Source organism: Coturnix japonica, chromosome 8 (genome assembly GCF_001577835.2).
Source record: "Coturnix japonica isolate 7356 chromosome 8, Coturnix japonica 2.1, whole genome shotgun sequence".
NCBI lineage: Eukaryota > Metazoa > Chordata > Aves > Galliformes > Phasianidae > Coturnix > Coturnix japonica.
In genome coordinates this window covers 22060042-22085540 of record NC_029523.1, presented here as the reverse complement: position 1 = coordinate 22085540, position 25499 = coordinate 22060042, and the positions used below count along the sequence as shown (strand labels likewise).

The 25499-nt window shown below is 43.8% G+C and overlaps 1 protein-coding gene across 2 annotated transcripts in view; it reads left to right on the top strand.

Moving 5' to 3' along the window:
• LRP8 (LDL receptor related protein 8) overlaps positions 1 to 25499 on the top strand; it is a 132317-nt gene that overhangs the window by 53965 nt on the left and 52853 nt on the right. The gene's annotated exons all lie outside the window — the stretch shown is intronic.

Genomic DNA, 25499 nt, shown 5'->3' with positions numbered 1-25499 from the left:
GGATTTCCTAAATACAAGATGTGGCCCTCAGCCCTGAGTGCTCTCCATTGTAGCGTAGCATGGATTTTACAAGGCTGTGATATGAAGTTCCCAGTCATCAGTCTCAGTCACCAATATTGAAGATTGATTTTTCCCTCTTCCACCATGGAATGTCAGCCGTGGAGATTTTCTTTGCTTTCAATGTGATGAAACAAGATGCAAGTATAATTTGCAAGAAAAAGTCTGTGTATAGATTAGCCACCTGCTTCTAAACTGATTAAAAGGTGATGTAAATACTGCTGTGAAAAGACCAGTTTAATCTGTATGCACACTGGGGAGTACTTCTGCTTGGTTCAAGAATGCACTCGCCATGAACTCGTGCCTATCCAAGTTCTCCAGGAGCTGGTGTTACACTGAACCGTTCATGTGGCAAATTAAAAAGTCTGGTGGACGGATGATATGGTTCCGAGAACTCAATAAAACTTATTACCTATGAGGCTGATCTTTCTATTCCAGCGACGTACGTGCTGGTAGTTTTGCAACAGCAGGAGGAATTAAGGGAGGAAAAAAAAGAGATTTAAGTATTTTGAGGCTCTATTTTAGCGGAGCAAATGAGCTAATTTCTGCTTCAGTTTATGCAGGATTAAGTGGAAATCTCCCCTCTGTCACCTTTGCAAAAATATGTGGTTTTCCTACTTGTAATTATACTTGTTGTGCGGAAATGGTGATGGAGATGTGAATAAATCAGTGTAAAAACCACGGGAGGGCTGAGCCAAATGGGAGCGATTTGACTTGCATCGTAGGAGCATGAATTTATCAGCACTATCTGGAAAAGAGCCTCACTTCACTCCAATGCAGTGACAGCCGAGAGCTGTACAACGGGTCTTCCCTGCGAGGTAGCTGATCCTATACAAATTCTCTTGAGGTGGTTTAAAACCAGAGCAAGTGCTCTCACGCATCCTTTGGGCTGTGATTTTATTTTCAGAACTGATTGCTGTTCACTGGTGACTGTCTGAGATGGGAAACAATGAAACTTGCAAATCCCAGCATCCAAAGTGAAGCAGACAGTGGCTTTTAGAGACCTAAGAGTGGTTTTGAACTAAGTAAAAGTAATGAAAAGAAATGCAGCGAGTAGCAACGAATCTTTTATGATACCTGCTACTGCATGTGGGAATTATAATGTGCCCGCACTTCCTAGGAAAAAAATGTTGTCATATTAATATAGGTTTATATTAAGCCCATGCTGAAGCATATAGTTTTGCACAAGTCAATTCAAAGTGTCTGGTATGCGACTTCACATGTATAGGAACTTTAGACTCCAGGTGGAATCTTATATTTCCATTACCAGATGTGACAGCCTTGTGCTGTTCTGTTTGTTCGAAGCCAGCAGTGCAAATATGTCCCTTTGCACTTACTTGGCTTGAGGAGGAAAAAAAGAAACTTCTAGATGTGTTTTGGGCTAATGGAGACCATTCAGTGATAATGAATGTAAAGCTCTGGTAGTGTGCAATTACACAAGTATATTCATTAAGTGGAATGCAATGCGTATTTCTGGATGTCCCTTTTATTCTATTTCTTTTGCTTTTCCCCCTTGTTTGCTTACACTGTCTTTGGAAGGGTTTATTTCCTTCATTTGGCATGTGGGAGGGCCTCCATTGCTAGACGTGATTCTTTTTGTAGGGAGTTTTGCTCTTCAGCAGTGTTTGCAGATAGAATAATTGCCTTGCACATGGCAGTAGCTTCGTTGTCGCTGCCCTGACTGTGACAGGTTTCGTTTTTTGGCTTGGCTTTGAAGTTCTGAGTTATCATTTCTTAGAGATTTGCAGGGTTTTTTCCTTTTTTCTTCATTATTTTTTGTGAGCTTGTGAAGCTTCCCATCCGTATTCACTTCTTGTCACTGCCTTTGCCGTGGCTGGTTGCAAGAGAGATTTGGGGTATTATAAATAATAAAACAGAACGCGACAGATCTCTTCCTTGTTTGGTTCCACAAGGCTCTTGGGAAGCAGCATTCTATTAATTCTCTTTGTTTTGCCAGTGACATGAGGAGGGGGATGGCCGTGCATCATGAAGGGGATGGTGATGTGGTGTGTTCATCGGTGTTGTCTCGGTGTGTTTGTGTTGGGCAGAGTGGCGTGAGTTTTCCAGCCCTTAACAGGATCGTTGTGGAAGCAGTTCATGTCTGTTAGCTGTGAACAGATGGTAATGTGTTATTTTTGGCATGAGGAAGGGAAAGGAGACCTCACGTTGCATATGAATAGACATCTCCGGGGACTGTCCTACCCAAATGAGGATGCAAAAGTAAAAGCAGAGTGAAACTCACCTGGGGTTTTGTGCCCCGCTTTGTGTAGGACTTCAACCAGTCCTGGGTTTCTCTGCTGCTTCTGGAACCTTTTCAAACTGGTGTTGGGTGTAAATGTAGCAGGACTGAAAACCTTATTTGTTTTAGGCAGCCAAAATGATGTTACTTGTAATTAGGGGATGGAATTAGGAATTTGTTTGGTAGTTGGGTCAGCAAATTGGGTGGGGGGATGTGAGTTTTGTTACAGCTTGTTACGTCAGGTGGGTTGGGATTAGTGCAGTTGGGACTGAGTTGTATTTGTTGCACTGTGGAGCTGCACTTAAACAATCTAAGTTGCAGAAAGCCCTTCAGGTGAACCCAGGGAGTGAAGGACCAACCTCAGTGCAAATTGACCCCAATTTGGACATTCAGAATAGAGCTTGAGGAGCTCCAGTCTTAGGAGTGAGAGAAGTGAGCAGGTGGAGAAAATACATCCTGTATGGGGTGTGTGTAGGTACATGTGCTCCGTTGCTGGACTCTGAGCACAAGGTGACAATCCATTTCTGTGTCTTTCATACGGAAGCAAAGCATAAACTGTGAGAGAAACAAACATCGGAGAGCTTTTTGTTTCTTTCTGTTTAACAACTCGTGTTTGGCTCCAAGTGCCAATCATTTAAGCTCCCCACAGCTTTCTCCCAGGTCAAGGAATTAAGGATTTATGGGCTAATGGGAAGCTCTTTGTATTCTGGTGGCAAGTCCAGTCCGGAGCTGAGTGCCTGTTCTCCTGCACAAAGCCTGGGAGGTTCTGAGATGCTTGTGCTGCCTGGTTCCCTGTCGTGCCTTAGCTGTCTGGCTTTTAGTTTGTTTAAATAAGACTTGACTTGCAGCATGAGAAAATTGTTTCTTGGATGCATTTTTAATGAGCTCCTCTGCAGCTGGTGGGACCCAGAGGTAGCTCAGTGCTTTCTGCCCAGCGCTGCTAATCCTTGTCGGAGACATTTGACACCACCTGAAAAACCATTGGAAATGTTGATTCCAACTTTGATTTTTAATTCTGAATGTTTTACAGTGGTAGATTGGGTTAATTCTGAGTCACTGCCACTTTGGTGTTGCGTTGTGCATTCCTTCACAGAGCTGATGCAGTAGCAGCTGTTTTCAGGCCAGATCAGACTAATTGCTAAGACGCTGTTGTATGCAAGTGTCTGAGAAGGCTGGCTCTGAGGTTCGCCTTCAGCCTTCTCCTAAGAGAGCAATTACATTGGATCTCACTCTTTGGACAAGTGCTGCTCTCTTATCATGCCTTGTCAGGCTCTGAGCAGGCATGTAAACAGGGTCATGCCGTGCATAAAGCGGCATCTTTGTCATGAAGACCACTTAAATACAACAGAACTTGGTACGTGCAGTGTCTGTATTAGATTTAGACACGGGTCTGCTATTTCTGTGGCTCATAGGCTTAGGAGCAGCAGCCTTCTGCTTTTGTCTTTTCATTTTGCAGATTTAGGTGAAGAATCACTTTCTCCCTTGAGGTGTGTTGACACAGGCTCTGAAGTCAGTGAACCTTCCCGGTGATCTCTGGATCATGCAGTGCAACCCTGTGTAAACTGCAGGCAAACACAGGTAGTAGTCATTATTTCCAGGGGCCACAACATCTAACCTCAAAGCAGAATGATAAATCTCTCCCTGACCTCTGGATCTTGAAGACTGACAGCAGTAAGACTGCACCTCCCTGACCCCAATGACAGCGGAGAGCTGCAATCCAAAGCAAGTCCTTTGGAAAGTTCCTCTCCAACCCAGAGGAAGAAGTTAGAGGCCACGCTTTGCTGCAGCCTGCAAGGCAGTTGGGTTTGCCTTGTAGAGAAGATTCAGTAGATGTTAATAGAATGAGACTTGAAGGAAGTGTTGTGCTTGGGGTTTGCAGGAAACATGAAGGCTTTGTTGGGCAAGGAGTGGCAGAGGAGCCTTTCTGAAGTCAGATGGACAAAGCTGGGTCAGAGGTGGCTGCCTTGGGGTAGGTGAAGCTCCTGCTCTGCTTGCTAATCTCAGCTGCAGCAGTGAGGAGACAGGGCAACGCTTCATAAAAGCCTCCACAGTGCATCACTGGGCAGGTTTGTGTGCTTCCTCTGGGTTGTTCTGTTCTCATTGAGCCCAGACTGACAGTTCCAGCTATTGTTTTAATGCTGCACAAATAGTCTTTGTGTCTCAGAGCGGGCTTGAGATTTTAACAACAGTTACTTCTGCAAGAGCTAAGATCTCTTGGTGCTCATGCAGCATCTAAAATGTCAAGGCCCTTGGGAAATAGCAAGCTTAATGTACGGCGGTCAGTGCTAATTAGACTTCTAAATATTTACTCTTCTGTCAGGATGTGGAAAATTCTTTGCTTTTGTTTAACTTGGTTGGTGCTTTCCATGCTCTGATTGTTCTTATTTTTCCTGGTTGCTCGATATATGCCATAACTTGTTCCTGTGTGTAGAAAATGTAATATTTCTGGGGGGAAATGCAGAATTTATATCCAGAGCTGCTCTCTTCTTAATTGGGTTTTATTTTGACCACTGTTGTCTCTACTGATAATCGTCAGATGGGCTAAATGCTTGCTCTGTAAGTAGTGAGCTTTTTTCAGCGTTGTTGCTTAACGCAAACAGAAAAGCAGTTCTTTGTAAGGTAGTGTTAGCTTTGTCAGTTTGTGCTAGTGGAACTGGCAGACTTATTTACAGCTTTCTATTGCTTCTTTTTGGTACTTTGGCAAAGGCCGCATCTCTGGGCACCCTGTCCTTCCTGTGCAGGAGGTTCATCTCCCTGAGAAATAGACCTCTTGCCATTCTCCCTACAGCTGCTCTCAGCATTACTTGCTCTTAAACTTGCAGAGACCCTTTCAGAAGCCTGGTCACGTTATTCGGAGCTGGCTGTGTGGGAGGCAGGTCATCCTGGGCACCTCCACGTCCCACTGCCTGGGAGTGCAGCTGCCTTTCCATGCCTGGGATTTGCTCTGTAATGGTGCAAGTGCTGGAGCTTGGCTGTGTTAATCACTCACTTTAGAGACTTCACAGACACAAGTGTCACCATGGCGCTGCACATCCATGTGTCAGTGCTGTGGGATGACTCCTAGCATGTGCACGCCTACCATCTGCACTTCCCTAGATGCAGTGAATCCAGAAGATCAGCAGCACTTTGCCTTCTCTTTTCCAAGGGATGTTATTCCTAATTGGATGGACAATGCAAGCAAAGCATAGTCTGGGTGAAAGCCAGTCATTAAAATCATTTTCCATCTCAGTATTCGCTTGCTCATCACCCATACATTTGCACAGTGCTTCTCTCTTTATGCTGAAAGACAGCAAGGAGGAAAACACTTCTGGTCTAGAACAGTCTGCAGGCAGCACCACCCTGGTTAGGAAATGTTTCTGTCCTCATTACTTTCCATCTCACTGTTTTGTTATATGACCCTTTGACATTTACATATGATGAGAGTCAGAGAAAAGATGGTGAAGGATTTAGCCTGAAGGAAAATAAATTCTGATAAGAAAATGAGATTTGCAGCCTGGGATTCATGCACCCAGTCTGATGGAGGGAGCCTGCTGGCTCTTGCTGTTAATCACTGGGGATATACATGGCATAGAGGTGATGGGCTCTGACCAGTGGCAGCCATGATGCAAGTGGTCCTTGAAAGGTGCATTAGAGATGGTAAAGCAGCATAATTTGCGTTGCAATTTCCAGCTCCCATTTCCTAGAATAAAGGACTTTTTTCTCCTGCTTCCTTCATGGGATGAAAAGGTGTTATTGAGACAGAACAGCATCTCCATGCTCATCATCTCCATACTTCTGGCTTCCAAGTGTTTTCCTTCAGATAAGTGGGAAAGCATCCTTGTTCATGTGACACTTGGGCTCACTGAAGTCTCAGGCACCATTTTCTGGGCTCAGAGTCAGTAATGCAGTGTTCTAGCTTTTGAACTTTAGTACTTCCAAGTTCTGTGAGTTAGAATATTTTGACATTTTCTGCAAGATAGACTCTATGACATTGCTAGGGTTCACTTAGGTGCAAAATGACACAGTGTGTTAGAAAAAGGAGTTGGGAAAAGGATTAAGACTAAAAAGAGTTGGCATGTTTGCATTACTTCATCTTTGTCTTGGTGCTGCTCAGATGAACTGAAATGTCTCCAGTGGCTTTGCAAAGAAAAAGATCAGGAGGAGTTCTTTGGTCTTTCCATCTAACATACACACACAGGCGTGTGCACATACACATGGGATCCAGGAACTGAACAGGTTTGTTGGTGATTGATAACTGTTGATATCCATGGAGGTGGCTCCTGAGGGAGCAGTCACAAAGAATCAGGACCCCGGAGTTCAGGACTTTGCTCAGACATGTGGTAAGGGAAATCTTTGTCCCAGAGTTATGGCCGTGCTCATGTGTGATGAGATGTGGGGGACAGCTGAGCCAAACAACTGGGGGTGCTTAGGGGAGTAGCAGAGGAGGAGAGGTTTGCATTCAAGCTGGGTTCTGTCCTAATCCCTGCATAGTCAGAGCAACTTGAAGGTGTTTCTGTATTCATATTGTGGAGGGCTTAAAAGATGATGTGAATATTTTGATTTTGAGCCTTTCCAGGTACAGAATGCAGCCTGGTAAGGGAACCCCATAGTCATTAGTTTGAATCCTCAGCTAAATCGTTTCCTCTTATAGCATGTAGTGGCTTTTTCTTCCCACCGAGATCAGCTCTCCCTCTTTGCTTCTGGGTTGAGCAATACAGCTGGTTTTGAAGCCTTTATGCACTGCTATATTGTGTTAATGCAAAGCTTTTCCTCCTCCATAATATCCCTATTGCCCAATATCAGCATCCATCAAAGCTGCCCTGAAAGAAAGCACAGTTGTATTATGTTTCCATGTTTGGTGCAGAAACCTAGTTTAAGATTTAGACAATAAATAGACAATCTAGACAGAAAAAACTGTTATTAGTGAACACCTTTTACAAATAATCATTAAAGCAAAACCATGGGGTAAACTCTTTGTTTAGGCAAGAAACGGAAAGTTTTCCAACCATTTAATGAATTAAATAGTTCAAAGAGTGATTTTTTGGAGTTTTATAGCATATTAGGAAAGGCTTTGAAGTGAATAATAGATAGTGCTGCATATTTAAGGAAATATATTTTTCTGGCATCAGGACTGCACGCCTGATGTGATTCCTTTACGTGGGTATGAACACAGGCTGCCATAAGGGAGCACAGCTCGACTGAGAATTGTAGAACTGCACCTGCCACAGTGGATTTGATCCATTACATCTCCATAAATGTGATTTTTCATTTCATTTATTACCCAAACCTTTCTCTTGAGTAGCATTCAGAGCTCCACTGGGTACCTTGTTAGTGTCCTAAAATACCTCTTGTTCTCAAAAGCATTTTTTCTTAGTGTAGGAAGAGTCCTTGGTGTCTTGACTGGAATTCCCTTATTTTCTTAGCTTTTGGAATAATGCTCTGGGAGAAGAAGAAAGTGTTGAGCTGAGATGGAGGAGAATTAATGCCCTGGAGATGTAGAAACTGCTGACAGTATGGGATAAGAAGTGAGTTTCTGTAGTAATCTTGCCCTGATGTGACCTGTATGGTAGCTGAACTGTTGATTTTTACTCATAAACCAGGTTGATGTGCTCATTGCTGATAAGCTGGCAAAGCTAACATACTGCTTTTGCATGAGCCATGGTGGTTGGTGATTGTACTGGGTGCTTTTATGATGACTACTTGAAAGCTTGTACAGAAATAAACACAAAGAAATAGCACTCTGTCTTAAAACTCCTGTTCTTGAATTGACACAATGTTAAAGGACTGGATTCGCAGCAAAGAATGTGAAAAGCTCTGATTTCTGTGAAGCTATGGTGGGGCTTACATCGACTGGGGTTGTGGCCTAAAATATTTAGATATGCTTAGCACGGTGCATTTGTCCAAAAACGATGACAAGTTTCTCTGCAGTGCCAAGAAAATTGTCCCACAAGCAGCAGAGCACACTCAGTACATCATGCCAGTTTGGTCAAGGCTGAATAGCAAATGACAAGCCCCAGAATTGGGTAAATGCCTCTGTAATTTGTCTTCTGACACCGCATTGCTGGCAGCTCAGCCAAGGAAATGGAAAAATGTAGAGAGGGCCCCGTCACAACACAGTGAGTCCTGCTCCCAAAGGTGTTGTAGCTGGGATGCTGCTCTCTTCATGTATGCTGGCAGCCACTATCAATTAATACAAAAGAAACCCCCCTCTGAAAAAGAAAGGGGGAAAAATCACTTGACATCGTATTTTCTGCAAATAACATGAACTTGGCAATTATGCAGCCTGGGTGGGTCAGTAAACAGGCAAGTCTGCATCTGTGCATCCTTCCTCCAGGCCCCAGCAGTAGTGCTCCATCAGGAGCTCTGACCAGCAAGAAGTCAGGGAAGCATGCAGGCTCTCCCTTTCGGTCATGTTGCACAACGTGCACTTTCTGTATGGCAGCAGTATGTAGTAATGCAGTTTTGCTGAAGGAGGAAGGAACTGCTTGTCTAGACAAAGCCTTCGCTGGCACCAGTTGGTGAGGTTCTGACTGTATGGGTGAGGTGTGCTGTGTTGCTGCTTTAAGCACAAGCTGGGGGAAGTCAAGTTCTTCTTGATGCTCAGAGCCCCCAGAATATAGAGGTGGTACAATTGCCAGCTCTGATCTGCTTCATAGACACATAGAATCGCTCAGGGACCCCAGAAACCTCCAGGGTGCTTTGCACAGACAATGCAACTTTCTGGTCCTGCCGGCACTGGATGTCCAGGATCTGTTCCTGTTGTGCCACTGCTTCCTTTTTCTATTTTTATTTCTCATGGTTGTTATTAAATACAATACTTTTATACATATAAAGTAGATCCTTCTCCAGATAAATACATTCTTCAAATAGAACTAAATGGCAGAAATTTCCTGAGCGAAAATAAACCACATCTCTCTGAAGCTGTGTTAGTGACAAAACACAGCCCTTTTCATCTTCAAAGCAGTGTGCAAACTTTAAATAATAACTTCTTTTTTCTTAACGGAGCTGTGAAGTATGTATTAATGTTCCACATGAAAGATGGGAAACCAAGAAGAGAGGCTCGGTGATTCATGTAAAGTGGGTGGGAGCAGCACCAGATAAAAGCTGAGATTCTGTGCTGCCTGGACATAGAACCAAGGCTGATATTGGTTCTCACTTCTGCTTTTCTGAGCTCTGGATGTAATAAAACTCCCTGAAGTCAATGGAGGTTCACTGGCAACATGTTTGTTCAGCTTCATTCATGTGCTGAGGTGCTGCACCATCGAGCAAAATATTGTTAATTATTCAGATGTAGGGAATGGGCTACAGGCTTCTTACCTCTTAGAAAGAAGCTAAAAAGCCATTTCACTCTGCAACCTGAGATGATCTGCACGTTCACCCCAACACACCCTGCAATTCATTATGTTTTATTTATTATAGGTATTTGGGTCACACTTTAAGCTCAGATGCTCACTGCCATGTACAATATCATAATACTCCAACTATATAACCACAGGTGTAATGGATGCTGTCTGCCAGGGGGGTTGGACAGAAGTGAGTGCTTCCAACTTGTGCTGTTATGCAGCAATAACGCTGGATCCTGATGGTCTGCCTTTTCTGTGAAACAAATTTGCTTAATATCGTTAGGAATTGATTTTATTACTCTGCTACCAGATTCTACGCTGTCCTTCTCTACAGTTAAGATACGAATGTGGCCTTGAAGCTGTGTTGATGAGCAAATTACTGATACACAACTACAGATGAGTGAACGTGATATGTTGTGAATGTACAAGAAGCCATAATTGATACTAGTTCTTTGAACATGAAAATGTAAACATCATTACCAGCAATAGCTGTAGCTAGAAGAGTATCCATCAAAGCAGATCTCAGCATGTCCTGTGAGCTGGAGGCAGCAATTCTGTTTTCAGTGGATGTCATAAAAAGGGAGAACATTCTTAGGAGTGGAATTACTCTATTCTAGTGTGCTTGGTTTTGCCATAGGCTGGGACTGTAGGAAGTGTTTCCAAGAAGATGACATCTCAAATGACATGAAGAAATAAGCTGTCTTTGGAGTTTTAAGGCTTTGGAAAAATCTCAGCCATACCCTTAGGAATAGATGTGAAAAGGCAACTCGAGGTGGCTCCACGTGCTATAATGATAATGTCTGTTTAATCCAAGCACAGAAAAAACAAGCAGCATTAGAAGGCAGTGTTTTTTTTAATGTCATGATTAATTGTTGATGATGTTATAAGGCAAATGGGAAGGAAGCATAACATGAGGTGTGACATGGCATATATGAAAGATTTTAGTCCAGAATGCCATGTTGATGCTAGGTAAGTGCAGAGGAATTGGAACCAAATGAGAGATTGCTGCTGGTTTGATTTTTATAAGCAGCCTGTTTATACACAGGTCAGTAACGGAGCACATTATTGAAATAAGCAATAAATTAAGATGAACTGAAAGCAAGAGATGAGTTGAAAGGGTGAACGTGCCGGAGTAATTCAAGCAAAACCCAGTCAAAAGGTCAGGTTACCAGGTGACAGCTACTGTACCCTTGAGATTAGGATAGGGGAAGGGATACCAGATGCTTCCCAATTCTTTATTGCTGTCAGAAGGGTTGTCTTAGCAAGGAGCAGTTTGTCTGCAATTTCAAATGGAGGAGAGGTTGGTAAAATATGGCACGTGGTCTGAAAAGAGCTTCACATCTTGTTTTCATGGAGCACTAAGGATTTGTCTGTCCTTGTCCTTGGGTGCTACACCAGTGTACACCCATTGATAAGAGGTGGAAGCACTGACCTCAGGCCTCTCTGGATTGCTCCAGGTTTCCAATGAAACTAATTTCTTTGCCCAATTATGTGCTGCTATTAGCAGCAGGTGTTTGGTCTCCAGTATGTGCAGCTGGAGGACAGGCTGCTTGGGAATGATATTATTTTCACAGTTTCATATAAATGCAGGATTAATCCACCTCCATAGGCTTTTTGGTGCTTTGGCGACTCAAAGATGAATTTATATGCAACTAGACTGATTTCTTGCCTGCTCTTTACAATTCATGTGGGAAGGTTTTGAGAGCGTTCTAAAACTTGGATATAGATCTGTATGTGTTTAAATGATGGAGATTACTGTGTTAGTTGTATAATGAACGTGAACTCAAATGAAAAATAGTTGGATTGGATCTAAATTAGAAATAGTAGGATACTGCCTTATTTAGCATCTCTTTCTTTTCCATGCTTGACTTTGAACCATTGTCCTTGACATGGAATACGTAATAATTCCCTAGCTAGCATGCCCTTGCTAGCCAGCCCTCTGGGACAGCCTGGAACAAACAGATGATTCCTGAAAGGTTTTAATAATATATGAATAGCATTAAAGTAAATGCAGCTAAAGTTGTGACCTTTTGAATCTGTAAAATTACAGCTGCATTCTGGAAGATGTGATATATATGTGCTCGGTGGGAGGGTGGAGAGCATTGTCACTGCTTGAATGTGATGATACGCTACTCTCGATTAATTATCTTCTCATAATATAGATTGCAGAGTGCTACATTGCAGGCATGGAACCTTACTCTGTTTCTGTCCGGCATCATTGGGCTATTGGCTGGGACATGTGAGAGTGCTGAATGTATCTGGCTGTCAGCAGAGCACTAAGCTCAGGTATTTGGGATGTAGCTGCATCCAAGGAGGTTTGTCCCTGCACAGAGCAACATTTAGCACCAGGAGGTTACATATAAATCCTGTTAAGGAAAAGTGTGGGGGAACATAAAGGTTGGCTCAGATTCTTCTGTCCAACCCCTCTCAGCTCATTTTGGAGGTGGCAGCTCATTGCTGCAGAGCAGGGGTGGGTTGGTACGTGCTCACACAGTTGCTCCACCCTGTGTTGGGATTTCTTCCTTGGGACCCCTGGGTTCTAAGAGGAGCGAAGAGCACATGGGCAGTGCAGTGGCCTAACAGGGATTGGTCCAAGTGTGTGATGTAGGGCTCTGTTGCACTCTTGTTTGGTTGGTGGGCAAACTGTGTTTGTTTTTTCAGTTTCCTTATTACAAAAATATTTATTAACAAAAGATGAGCATCAAAAGATAGGTGAATAATAAAAGGGCTAAGCTACAAATTAAAGTTTTACCCCAACAGCATCTTTGCTGAATAAATAAAATAGATTCTGCAGTGGAGCAAGTAGTAAAATCACACCGAGAAACAGCAATGAAAGCAAGTAATAAAATGAGACGTAAGTGTCCTGTTTAAAGAATGAGTCCACACAGTGCAGAAAACAATACTTTTCAAGGTGCTGGTTGGGAAAGGGATGGAAATACCACTGTAGGCTGCATGTTTTTCATGTTTACATAAATCAAATGTAAGTGGTCTCTTATTGCTGACTACGGAAAAAAATATTTCAAATTGTAATTTTGCATGCATGTGTTTGTGCAGAATGTTTTATTAGTTTTAAGGGAATACTGAATCTCTGAGGACAGGCCTGAAGCTGAAATAATTGCAGAGCAGATTCCTTTTGCTCTGCTAGTTAAAAACTTGCTAACAATTCTGGTTTCCTGGAAACTGGACTGTGACTGCTGTGGCAACAACAACTGTCTTTTCACTGCTCTTGTTTTAACGCAGAAGACACAGGCTTTATTTGCAATTGGAGCTACGTAGTTTAGGTTAGCCTGCTGTGTTTGGAAGCACAGCGTGACTTGGGGAAGAAGGAATTAGAGCAGTTACGATTTCTTGGAAGGATATAATTTTGACCAGTCGCTTCTAAGCAGACAGTAGCTGCCATCATTTATGTTTTAAATTTTAATGACTGGTCTCTGTTTGGCCTTGAGTGATTTGAGGAGGGGATAGTAAGGGTTTGGTCTGAATCTTGAGCCATTATTTTGACTGAGCTGGGACAAAGGCAATGCAAGAGAGTAAAGGATGTAGTGTTTCTAAAGAAAGGGCTATGAGCTTGAAGACTTCTTAGCTTATAAATTCATCTCTCTCCAAAATAGCTTTGTACCTTCATGCACCCTGCAGATGGTAGTATGGAAGAGTCAGTGCTTAGGTGATGCAAGTGAACCAGAAAGTCTTTGATACACAGCACAAGTCACTTTTGGCAGCTCTTAACTTGGATCTGGGCACACCTGGGTGCTGTGGCCTTAGCCTCATAGCTTGTTCTTGTTAGCTTTGCACCAGCCTTGCAGGCAGCACGAGAAGCCCCGTCTTGTGCATGCAGGGCACAACTCCTGTCAAGACTCTGATTTAGGCAGGGGACCCAGAGGTTATTTTCACAGCCTGAGATTCCTAAAGGGCTCCCAAGGCACTGAATGAATTTTACCATGTTTATCCCTTGGTAAACAGCTGTTAGCAGATCTTGTCTTACTTGCTTCCACAGTGGCTGGGAGGTGGAATAAGGCAGCTCCATTGCATAACTGAGGTTATCCGGAGGCACAAAGACTGTGAAAGGCCCCTCTGTGCTTTCCTATTCCCAAGGACAATCAGCTTATTCTCATTTTAACAGCTTAATATCAGTTCTGACCCATTTAAAATTCACCTGCCAATTGAATTGCGTGACACGACCCAACTGACCCAGGAGTGAAGTGAAATGTTTTTATCTTCATAATGAACTGCCACAGACCTGGGGCCAAGAAGGAAAAACAGGAACAAATGGGGCCATGGCTCTGAGAAGCAGGGTATTTTTCACAAGGTAGAGAAAGTTCTGCCTTCTGAATTTTCCTGCTGTACTTAGTCCATTTTTTGATGTCGGTGGTGGCTTTTGTTTGTTACTGGAGTCATCTGGCTGTCCTTAATAATTCATTTCATGGTAAATTGCTACATGCGCGCCCAGGGATACCATTAGGTGATTATCTGATCTGAGGCTGAACTGGCAATAGGTTTAACTCCTTATTCATTATTTTGCTTGGCTTATCCCCATAGCAGCCGAAGAAATTTATGAAGAGTGAAGAACATCAAAGTCAGCGTGTGGTGATTTTCCCCATGCACGTTTGCACCCCTTCCCTCTGCATTCCTTTCCCAGAGGCAGTTAATGGAGAAATGATAGCTCAGAAGCCACCCACAGACTGGGATGAAGGCTGATGAAGGACTGAACTTCAGTGCTGAGTACTGCAGGACTGAGTCATTAGAACACAGTTATTTCTAACTGTAGGAAGTTGCAGTCCTCGACTTCTGTGGACTTTCTGAAGGATTTGGTTTTCCTTATTCCCATATTTGCATTTGGAAGGGAGCGATGAGATAAGCCATACCACGTGGCTTCTCTTTAACAGCTGCTTCTTGTAGTTGGAGCGTAGCAGGGGATCGCAAAGATCTTTTAATACCCTTTCTGTTTTACTTTCAGAATGAGGATTTTAATTGATTCTGTGAAGTCTTGCCTTTATTTGTTCGTTTGTAAGGAACCCGTGGTGCTTTTGTTCATTAGTTGCAGTTGGTACAAAAGTTAGTCATGTCTCTTTCCAGAGATATGGCCAGTCTGTTCTGCTTGACGTAAACTTAAAACTTGATTTGAAATGGGATGGGAGGGAGAAGGAACAGTCAAGTGGAGAGACTGAAAGAAAGGCTGAGATAAGCTTTATAACCTCTGTCAGCCACTAGATTGATACAAAGAGGAAAAGAAGGGGAGAGCTATTGGCAGGTTTTGAACATTCTATTGATTTATGTATTCAGCCTCTTGAAAGCCCTGCATGGTAATTGCACCTGGCTCTGGTTGGGTTATCCACCCAGTGGGCAGCTTCTGGCATTACTGAATAGTTAGAAGTGATATTCTAGGAGGCTGTGGTCCTGTATGTCCAGATTTGGTATTACTTTTAATGACAACATCTCCATGAAGGAATGAGTAGATTGCTGAGCAGACTTGTTCCAAAACCTCTGCTCGGCTCTCCTCACTCCAGTGATCACAAGTCAGGCCACAGACTGGAGTGGCTGCAGGACTCGGAGGGCTGCTTCCCTGCCACAGCTGGGCCAGCTCCCCATCATTACAACTGCTGGCTGTCTGAGAATGCCTCTTGCATGGTCTCATGTTACTTAACCTCCAAGTGTTGCTGCCCACATGGCATCCAGAGAGTCTGATACTTATTTATGTATTTAATTGAAATGCAGACTATCCAACAGTCATCTAAGCTGTTAGAATGAGATCTTTTATTTACTTAAAAGCTGCACTTTATTCATCTGGTAGAAAGAACTTCACCTTACCAAGGGGGAAGATGGAGCAGAGCTGTCAGTCTCGCGTTGCCTTGCTTTGGGTTCTCTGCAGTTGAGCTGCTCGCACTTGATGCTTTAATCAGTAAATCCTCTTGCAGCCAAGCACTTGATAAAGTGTCAGCGTAAGTAGAAAGAAAAAAAAAAGGTGTGTGAACACTTGAGCAACACCCAAGCAGTGATGCAAGCTGTGGACAGCAAGACTGCTGAGCTGAGCTATGTTTGCTGAAGCTATTTACTGAGTTTTTCAGCCTGGTAACATAAGTACCATCATGGTTTGTATATCGGTGCTTTTGCAGGAAGATCTGTATGTCCAGAGTGTTTCTTTAATACTCTTGAGATTTAAGGCTGCCTTTTGCTAAAGGCAAAAGAAGGAAAATTAAAAAAGTATGTATATAGTTCTTTTTCTTCCTCTCCCAGAAATAAAGCCATGGAAATGCACAATCCCAGCGTTATTTGCTAATGTGCATCTTTCAGCACCCAGAGCTGCCTGGATTTCGGTGCTCAAAAAGTTTGGCCCCAGCACTGGGATTTGTTTGCAGCTGATATCCAGGACAAGAAAAAGTCAGTGCAGAAGTGATGTTTCCTAGGGAATGAGAGCCCCGAGCCTGGCACTCATGCATTACAAGGCTGAACTTTTGTATGTCTATGTCTCCTCCTCCTTTTGCTCGGTTTTGTTGCTGCCTCCAGTAACATTTTTCCTGACTATAGCACCATTGACTCCTCTGATAGTTTAATAGTTTCTGCTGTTTACACAGTTGTCATTTAAATTGCTGTGATTTAAATCTGCCTGCAGGGTTGGTCAGCGCTGAAGTTTACCGTGGGTACCCCAAAGGTAATTTGTATTCTGGCTGCTGGAGTTGTCCTGGTAACAGTTGGGTGACTGGAAACCATTTGCAGAGGGGAAGCTTAATTCTGATATCGCTCACCAGTCCCAGTTCTGGTGGTGACAAACTGGAAGGTGTGTGATTGTTAGGAGTCCTCTTCCCTCCCAGCCACGGGGTCTCACCCATGCTCTTATTTACAGGAGTTTGGATGAAAATCATTCCTCTTTGTTCCTTAATTTTGGACATGTTGAGCTTGGGGATAGTATCTGTCATGCTGGAGATGGAGTCCTCACCTCTGAATCTCCTTTCTTGCTTCTGATGCTGCTTTTCAGTTTCTAGAGGTGCTGATGAGCTCAGGGCTTCAGCTCAGTCACCATACTGCCATGGGAGCCATGCAGTGACGTCAGTATAAGTGATGTGGGAGCCATCCAGTATTGCCAGTATAAGTGACGTGGCAGACTTGAAAATAATTAAGAAATAAAAATTTATGCAAACTTCTTGGCTTATGGTAAAAAAAAAATACCTCTTTTGTTGTACGTTTAAAGCTGGGCTTAAATAATGTCAGTGCAGTGTTGCAATATATTATGTCAGAAGAGGTTTGTAGAGCTAATCTGAATATGAATAATTGCAGTGTCTTCAGAGCAGATAAACCTTTTTACACCAGCTGAGGGCATGGTGCAGGAGTTTGGGTGTTGGGAATTAGACTGAAATCTGCAGAGTTTCATCTGTATCGTGCAAGAAATGTGTTCTGCTCTTTCCTTTCTTTCCAATGAAAGGAATGCGAGTGAGCCACAGGAGAATCTGCCCCAAATCCACTGTTGTATTGCTGGAGGAAAGCTATTGTTAGGCTTTGATAGTGGCTTACTTTCACAGAGGTGTCTCCTTTTTATGTCTCATTGAAGACATAAAGACATAGGTAACCAGTGGCCTCATAAAACAAATAAATTGTGAGGAATACGTGGGGAGGGAAAAAACCATAGTAATCATAGACAGGGTTATGTGGATGGCTTGGGTTTCTGGTACTTGATTTTTCAGCAGTGTTCATATGAGACTCCTTAAGCAGTAAAACGTTCATAATTCCATAGAACTTTATTTTCCCTTTGTTCTCATAAACCACCTTTGGAAATCAGTTCAAAGACCCAGCAGACTTTTGCTATACTTGTCAGTCAGACCTTCAGATTTGTACTTTAAAATGCTTTCTTCCTACAAAGTCAAGGGAATTGCTGATGAGCACGACTACTTAATAACAGAGTGAAAAAGAAACTCCTCCTGAACATGCAGCAGCTCTGTCTGCAGCTGGTGCTGCCGTACGAGTGGCATGGGGATTGCTTATTAAATGAGTTAAACTACGCTTCCTCACCTCAGGGTTTTCTTTTGGCTGAGGCCCAACTCGTTACTGCTGTCTCACCATAAGTCCCTACCAATGTCCTGCCCTGGACTGAAGGCAGGGTGCTCCAGCCACCCCACCTGCTTGCATTTGGCTGGAAGGAGCTTTGGTTTCCACATCCATAGAAAACCCTCTTTATCAACTTATACCTGCACAAAGAATTGCGTTTGGAAGCAGCAGTTGGATTCTTCTTTGTTTGTGCCTTCCTGCAGCATCGCCTTGCACTCCTCCTCCAGTGCATCGTGCCGCTCCTTTGTCACCTCCTGCTCATCTCCATGGCAGTGATTGCAGGGCAGACAAGAGCAGCACTGACTGCACAGAGCTGTGTGAATTCCAGCGAGTGCATCCCATGGCTTCCAGCCCCTGGAAGCTGTAAATAATGTATTTTAATTAATGGGTTACCAGGAGCTTTAAAGAAAATGAGATTGGACTTAAAGAATTCTGTAGTGACCAGAGCATGTATGCACTTTGTGTGGCTGCTGGTTGTTCATATTGTGTTAATCAAATGCTTTAGCTGAAGGCTCATGCCATCCTCATGTGGGCACTGCTGGTATCTGTAAGGGATGGAGCAGCACTGGATGACATTTATAGCAGAGGGGACTTTGAAGGCTGTGTGCAGGGCTGTTACTTCAAAGTCACACAAGTCGCAAGGTTTCCTGTGTTGTAGTTCTCTGTGTTATTCTTGTGGTTTGGCTTTTAGGTTTTCCACACATCTCGGGCAATCAGCAGTGAACAAGAAGCCTTTCATTCCTGTCCCATGCTGGAAGAGCTGTAAGGATAACAAGCAGACTGAGAAGCTTCTTGTCTTTCCCTCATCAGCATCTCCCAGCACAAGTAGGGCTGAGATATTCTGTCTGTTTGCCTCAGTTATCTTCCATGTGCAGTATGGTTCATGGAGCTGCCCTGAGGTACCCCAGGGTTGTGGTGAGGAGATATGGAGGAGACAGGAGCTGCTCGGTGAGGTGAGCACCCAGCACCTCCCCCAGGTACCATGCAGTGCAGCTCAGTGCCTCGGCACAGCTCGTCAGCCCACCACTCCCCCATCACCTCGGCTCACAGCAGCTCGAGGGTGAGGGGAAACATGCCCACTGAAAGCACTGCCACTGGTTCCACCATCTGCTTCTGCTGAATTAACTTTCCTGACTAATTGCATGTGTGATGCTGTACCACATGGTAGCTTTGTTCTTCCCATCAAAAGACAAAGCCTTTGTGTGTTTGCTGTGGACCTTTGAACCACGCTTGCTGTGGAGGGCCCTGTCAGCGTGACGCAGTAGCTGTTGATGTCTTCTTGCCTTATGATTAGAGAGCTCTGAATAAGTAAGCATGGTCATAGTCATTAACAGGTTAAAGTGTATTGTTGCATGCATCATAATTCCCATGTTGTTTCCATTCATCTCCTACCCCCAGAGTACTGGTGCTTCGTATTGCCAGGCGTTTTATTGATAAAGGCGTTTGACAGCAGATGATGACGGGTGAAGAGGTTTGTGCTCGACTGGAGGGATGGTGTGACCGCTGCCCAGCTCCTAACCTGACCACCTCACTTCAAGTAGTGTCAGAGCCCACCCGCTCCTTCTTCCTGGCAGAATATTAATAGACGTTTGTTTGGCACTGTTCCGCTGTAACAGACTTGGATCAGAGGATGAACCTGCTGTTCAGTCTGAAATGATGCTGGCTTTGGAGACGGTTTTGAAAATGCTTTTGTGTGCGGTTCCTTGCAGTTCCCAGAGCCCTCATTCAGTGGCCTTAAGAAGTGAGATTCCTGGCAAATTAGTCATCTGGAGTCTCAGATGCGATTCATGTCTTCCTTAGCACAGAGCTAAAGAAAAGGTGTCTGCACGTGTCTGTGGGTGCTCACTGTGCACGTACATCAGTGGCTCTTGCTTAGCTAAATATTAAGAATCAGGGCCTTATTTTGTATTTTTCTATCAAAAACAAAAGGGATGACTTTCTAACTGGGAGGGTGGCTCTGAGTATTGGATTTAGATCATTTATTTGACTTCTGAAGAGCTATACTTTTTCTCCTTTAGATTGTTATGGCTTGTGAGCTTTGCACTGAATTCTGCTGGATTTTTGGCGTGTCATTAGCTCCAGCTAATTTATATTACAGATCAGAGATACGTGGGCTGTTAGCAATTAACACATTTTGGGAATGTATAATACTTGTGCATAGGCGCGTTGTATGGATGTTTCACTGTGCTTGCAAACACAGAGCTTGCAGGTGTAAATATCAGGTTACTGTTTTTCCACACAGTAACAGTATGCAGCCTGGATTTGGGCCAACTTTAGTAAATCAAGGCTTAAATGGGATGTATATTCTATTTTCAGGCTGAGCTGCAGGGGAAGGGGCTTTACCTGAATTTGTTGCCACCTCATGCTGGAGCAAAGTCCAACAGTGATGTGGGAGCAATGACAGCAAGGGGATGAAGAACCCTAGGACTACCTTGCATGGGTTTTAACCCCAAAGGCAGCGTACTGTGCAGCTGCAGTGACAGCACAGCAGGGCAATTGTTGTTGCTCTGAGTCTGGGACTCATGGATGTACCTCTTTGGTGTACTTCATCCTTACAGCTGCCTATTACATTCAGGCGCTGAGAAGTTGAACGTTGTGTCCAAGCTGTGAAAGGCAACTGCTGCAACTCAGCATCTTCCATATCAATTGCAGTGTTGCAATGCTTTAATGCAACAGCATAGCCCAGGTAAGAAACAGCCCTTCAGGTCTGGGGATGTGTTTTTCACCATCTTATCAACTGGCCTTGGAGATCTTTTCACCAGCTTGTTGAAAAAGGAATAATCCTTAATCATATCAAATGGAGCAGAGAGCTAAATAATGACCTTACAGACAGGCCTTCCTTTTTCTTCCCAGTCCTCAGTATTGCTTAGTGAAAGGATCTGCATTCACACATCCTTAACCTTCTTTTCTGAGGACAAGTGCAACCTCAAAGCCCATCTCTTCTGTTTCCCTGGTACCTGACTGACTGATGAGGTATAGGTGTGTTTCTAATTGGGAATAAAAATACCTCTGTGGACATAATGTACTTTTCTTCTTAATACTTCCCAGCAGAAGTAGCTTCTGTATGTGTTGCCCCTGGGAAGCCCAGCCCTTTTTTTGTCAGTGGATTGTTAGTTTAAACTCTTTATGAAAACCAATAGCCATTAATAATTTGGGGATATCATGGATTTGAAAGCAGCAGGGGCTGCAGCAAAGGATCAGCATGTTGGAAAAGTCCCACACTGGTGATTGCTCCCAAGCTCAAATCTGGGGAGTTCTGCACTGTTTCTACCTTCCTGCCTTGGGAGCATTTTCCTATCTGTGTGACCACCCTGTCAACCAGCAGAATTTACTGGTGTCTCCTTGAGGCCCATAACTTAGGCTGAGGATTGTAAAACGTGCATTAAAAACACACATCATAGGATGTCATAAAAACATCTGCGTCCAATTTTGTGCGGGGATCACTGAGGCCAATAATTATTCATGGGCTTTGGTGGTTTTTCATCAGGGTATAGAACATGGCCCCTAGTGCTTAATTCCCAGAAGCAGAAAGACAGAATACCATGAAATGGCTCTTGGGGAGTTTGCAAACACCCTTCGTTGTGAAATAACGTACACGTAGCTGCCACCCAAGATCTCGTGTCTTGCAACAGTGTCTTGCTGCTCATTAAAAGAAAACAAAGCCCAAAGCAGACAGAGCCAGCAATTCTGTCAGCAAAAGGCAGTTGTGGATAGGCTTTAGTTGAAAAATACTTAAAAAACAAAGTGTTAGGTTGGAGTGTACCAAATTAAAGATACTGGGAGGAATATCTGTCCCACCAACCCCCAGGAAAAGCAGGGTTTTCCATTTACAGATAGACTGGGGGGTGGGGAGGACAGAGTGAGAAGGAGAGGGAAGGTTGGTAGCTGGTTTTTGTTTGTCCTTTTTCCTTTTAAACCCCCAGAGACTTGAAGACTGAGATGATGTGGGCTCCCGAAGAATAGCAATGAGAAAACTGTCAGAAAACTTCTTTTTATGCAGCTTAAAAGATCACTGGTGCTTTGCACGTGAATCTCAAGGAAAAAAAAAAAAAAACCAGTCCCATAGCTGGAGGAAAATGTGAGGGAGCAGATGTTCCTGTGGAGCGAGGCAGTGCTTGGGGTCTCTGCTGGGGTTGTTCCCAGCTGCAAAGCTCCCCCAGATGAAGCCAGATCCCTGCTGAAGCCTTCAGGCTCCCAAGGAGAACTCATCTTGGATACCCCCTCTGTATACTGTATTCATTAGCCCAACCTGTGTTGAAAAGAAATAGAGCAACTTGCGTGCATACGGGTCCTTCTTAATGTCTGAAATAGCAGAGCAACCTGAGAAAAAGAGAAAGATTTTAGGGTCTTACCTTGATGACGGCAATGAAGGCATGTGGCTGTTCGCTGACATCACTTTAATTTCATACATGACAGAATGCAGTTGTAGCATTCCATGTTTTCCATTGCTTTTCACAGATCACTGTATTGTGCTGCCGTTTTCCTCACGTTAAGCTCAGTGAAAATGTATTTAGATGATTTGAAATGGAGGATGTACGCATTACCATTTAAAATGCACAGAGTTGGATACCTTTGATATCAATGCAAACCCCAGGTGATGTCTGTCTTTTTAATTTATTTGATCCGATTTAATTGGTCAGAGAGGCTGGTTTAGTCTCAACAGCTTCACATCTGTTGCATGGATGGAATGTGGGCATCAAGGAGCCCCTGTCAGTGGGTCACTGCTTGCTGAGGTGGGTTCAGGGGTCGTTGGGAGAAGACATTTAAATGCGTTTCATGTGCGGTATCAAAGGGAACGTAGTCTGTGTCTGAGCACCGCCCGTTTGAGGTGATCTCATTCATCTTACTTTATAAATGTAACTGCCTGCTGAGATGGCAGCATCAAAAAAAGTGGCCAGATTCAGAGCCTGGTTAAATATTCCCTTTCATTACTTCAAGGTGTCTTTAGTTGTCTGAAAACGAAAAGGATCCAACAACCCACATCTATGAAGAGATCCTGACATTTCAACTCTCGATCTTACGCTGTTTTGTAGCTGCAAACTTGTATGTTCCTGGGATTTCCCATGCCGAGGAGCTGGCAGCATGGCCAGCTGAGTGATCCTGGGCTGCTTGCATCCAATCCTATAGCTGGTGCCAGTGTTGTTGGGCAGGGATGAGGCAGTTTTTTGCCCACCTGTTGCCATGGGAAGGTCATACCTTGGTGGATCTCCATACACTCATGTTGTGCTTCCTTTTTATTGAAGCCAATGCCACATTAGTCTACAACACTTGGAGTACTCAGGCCACAACGCTAAGATGCAGGTTAGGATTTTCATATCTCCTTGAGAAGTAAGACATCATTTAGGTATTTAACACGGTCAAAATGCTTGGGGATCAATCTTTTTTTCTTTTTTTTTTGAGCTTGGGGTACAGAAAAGGTTTGAAGTGAGCTCAGTTTCATTTCATTCTGCTTCTTATTTGCCCCAGGGATGAACCCCAACTCCTCACCTTCAGTTTGGGATAATGGATGCAAATAATGGAAAACAGAAGGATATTTTTGCAAAATGGGGGACTGTGCTGGTCTGATGCAATTTAGTTTGAAATTCAGTGCATTAGTTTGTGTTTCTGTCATGGCTTTATTTCCTCTCTTGTCAGTTATACTGGGGGAAGAGAAGCAGGAATGAATTCCTTTCTAAACAAGCCTTGGAAATCCAGCCAAACCAATGCTCAGCCCTTTGGGAATCAGCCCTGTGGCTGCACAGGAGTTAACTTCTACGCTAGAACTCCTTTCCTATCTGCCCAGCTGCAGATGTGAGAAAGGAAAAGCAGGTACTAAAGGCAAATGGAGCAAGAGCCAAAAGAAATGCAGTCTCTTTGGTGTCACTCCCTGTATCCGAGCAGGGAAGAAGATGAAAGGCTGCGTGTATGCTTCAGTAGCCTTCTCTCTTCTTGTTCCAGGTATCAGTTTGCCCCCTGAGGAGCAGAAGCGCAGGAAAACTGTGACTAGTTACTCTTGTTTGCTTATGTTCATTTGGAAGAGATGTGAGTAGAGCTGCCTGTGCTGCTTACGGCAAAGGAAATAGGTCTCAGGGGAACAATTAATTCTGCTTGGCTATTTCTGAGCCAGGTGAAACCATAGAATGAACCTGTGTCCTCCCCACTGTCTAAAAGGGAGGTATTTATTTATTTTACTTTTTAATGCACCGCTGACGGTTTATGGTGCGAGCCTGAATGAATTTTTAATAGAGAATTGATGGAAGAAAGGTGTATAACACGGGATATTAATAGAAGAGGTTATTGGACTTGAAAAAGAAAAGGAGGAAAACGACAGAGAGCTGATATATTAATTAACTGCTCCCTGCCTGTGCCGTGATTGCGGAGACATGAGGATTGAGTGCCAGAAGGGGAATATGGTTGAAAACAAAGTGATTCCAGTCTCGCGTTAGTGGTGAGAAATGACAGGACTCCAGAATTCTTGCAGTTTGAATTATCCGGGCTGCTGTTGGCAACGCAAAGCAGAGTATATTTTAATTAAAGCGTTCTGCAGAGCCATGACCCAACGTGTTGGATAATAACAATACATTATTAAAAATATAAATAATGAAAAGCAGCAAAATCAGAAATGGTAGATGTAAATATAATAATCATAGAATGGTTTAAGGGCTTCTCCCCCTTAGCTTGCTGCTTTACGTGATTAGTTAGGTTAGTTTGAAACAAAGGACCAAATGTGCTTTTATCTTGCTGATGTATCAGACAGGGGCCTGTGGGACCCTTGGGTGGGCATGTGGGCAGGGACCCCTTTCTCTGCTGCTGGGTGGTTGAGTACAGTTTTGCCTTGCAAAGAGGGGCTCTGCTCAGGGAGCACATTAACACCCTCAAAGGATGCCCTGTGAATGTCAGTAATGCGTTTCTCTTCCTTTTGTGAATCCTGGCAATCTATTAATTGTGCTGCCCAAGAGCAGTGTCGGGGGAACAAAGCAATCAGTGCCACCATCTGCTTGTGAGCAGGCTGGCCGTGCTGTAGGTGGGAGGGCTGCCTGTTACGCTCCTGTCTGTTGCTGACCCCTGGCTTGTGTCTGCGTGTCCTGGAAATAAGTGGTCGGAGCGTCAGACTGATGGAGAAAGAGAGAGTCGGGTGGAGGTGGAAAGGTAGCTGGGTCACAGTCTGGGTCTTCTGGGAATGAGCCAAGGACCAGAGATTTCTGATGGAGGTAAGACACGATGATGCTGAGAGAGCTTGTATTAAACTAAATGTGTTTTTAAAATGAAGCATCTCATGTCTCCAGTGTTAGATTTGTCACTGCTTTCAGGAAAAATACAGCTGTTTTAACAGCAAATGCTGAGCTCCAGCCTGGCAGCAGGCAGGGGAATGCTGTGACTTTGCTTATGCACTCGTATCCCATCAGCATCTGGTATGAGCTTCTGACCATTACATGCAAGCTTAGTTTAGTTAATCTGATGTAATAAATACATCAGAAGTGACCCATGATAGCCAGCTGCACAAGTGTCGAGGAGCAGGTCTGTTCCCTCTCATAATGGATGTGCAGCATCCTTGGAAGATCAGACTGGGTTCCTGCTATCACTGGTCTCTCGTAAAACAGTTGGCCTGTATGGTTTCTCTCTGTATTTGTTCATAGTATTTGGTTCTAAATGACTGAAGGGCAAATTGTCCATTTGATTCAGAACATGGTTCATTTAGCAGTGGAAGGGGGAGTAAATGCACATTCTCTTTGTGAAGTGCATCCTGAGAGGCTGTGCAGCTGTTTTGTGGTGTTTTGTGGTGTTTTCCTGCTTGACGCTTGTCTCACGTTAGAATGTGAATGCTTGGTTTCTGCCATGGCAGCATCCCCAGTACCTCGTGCAGCAAC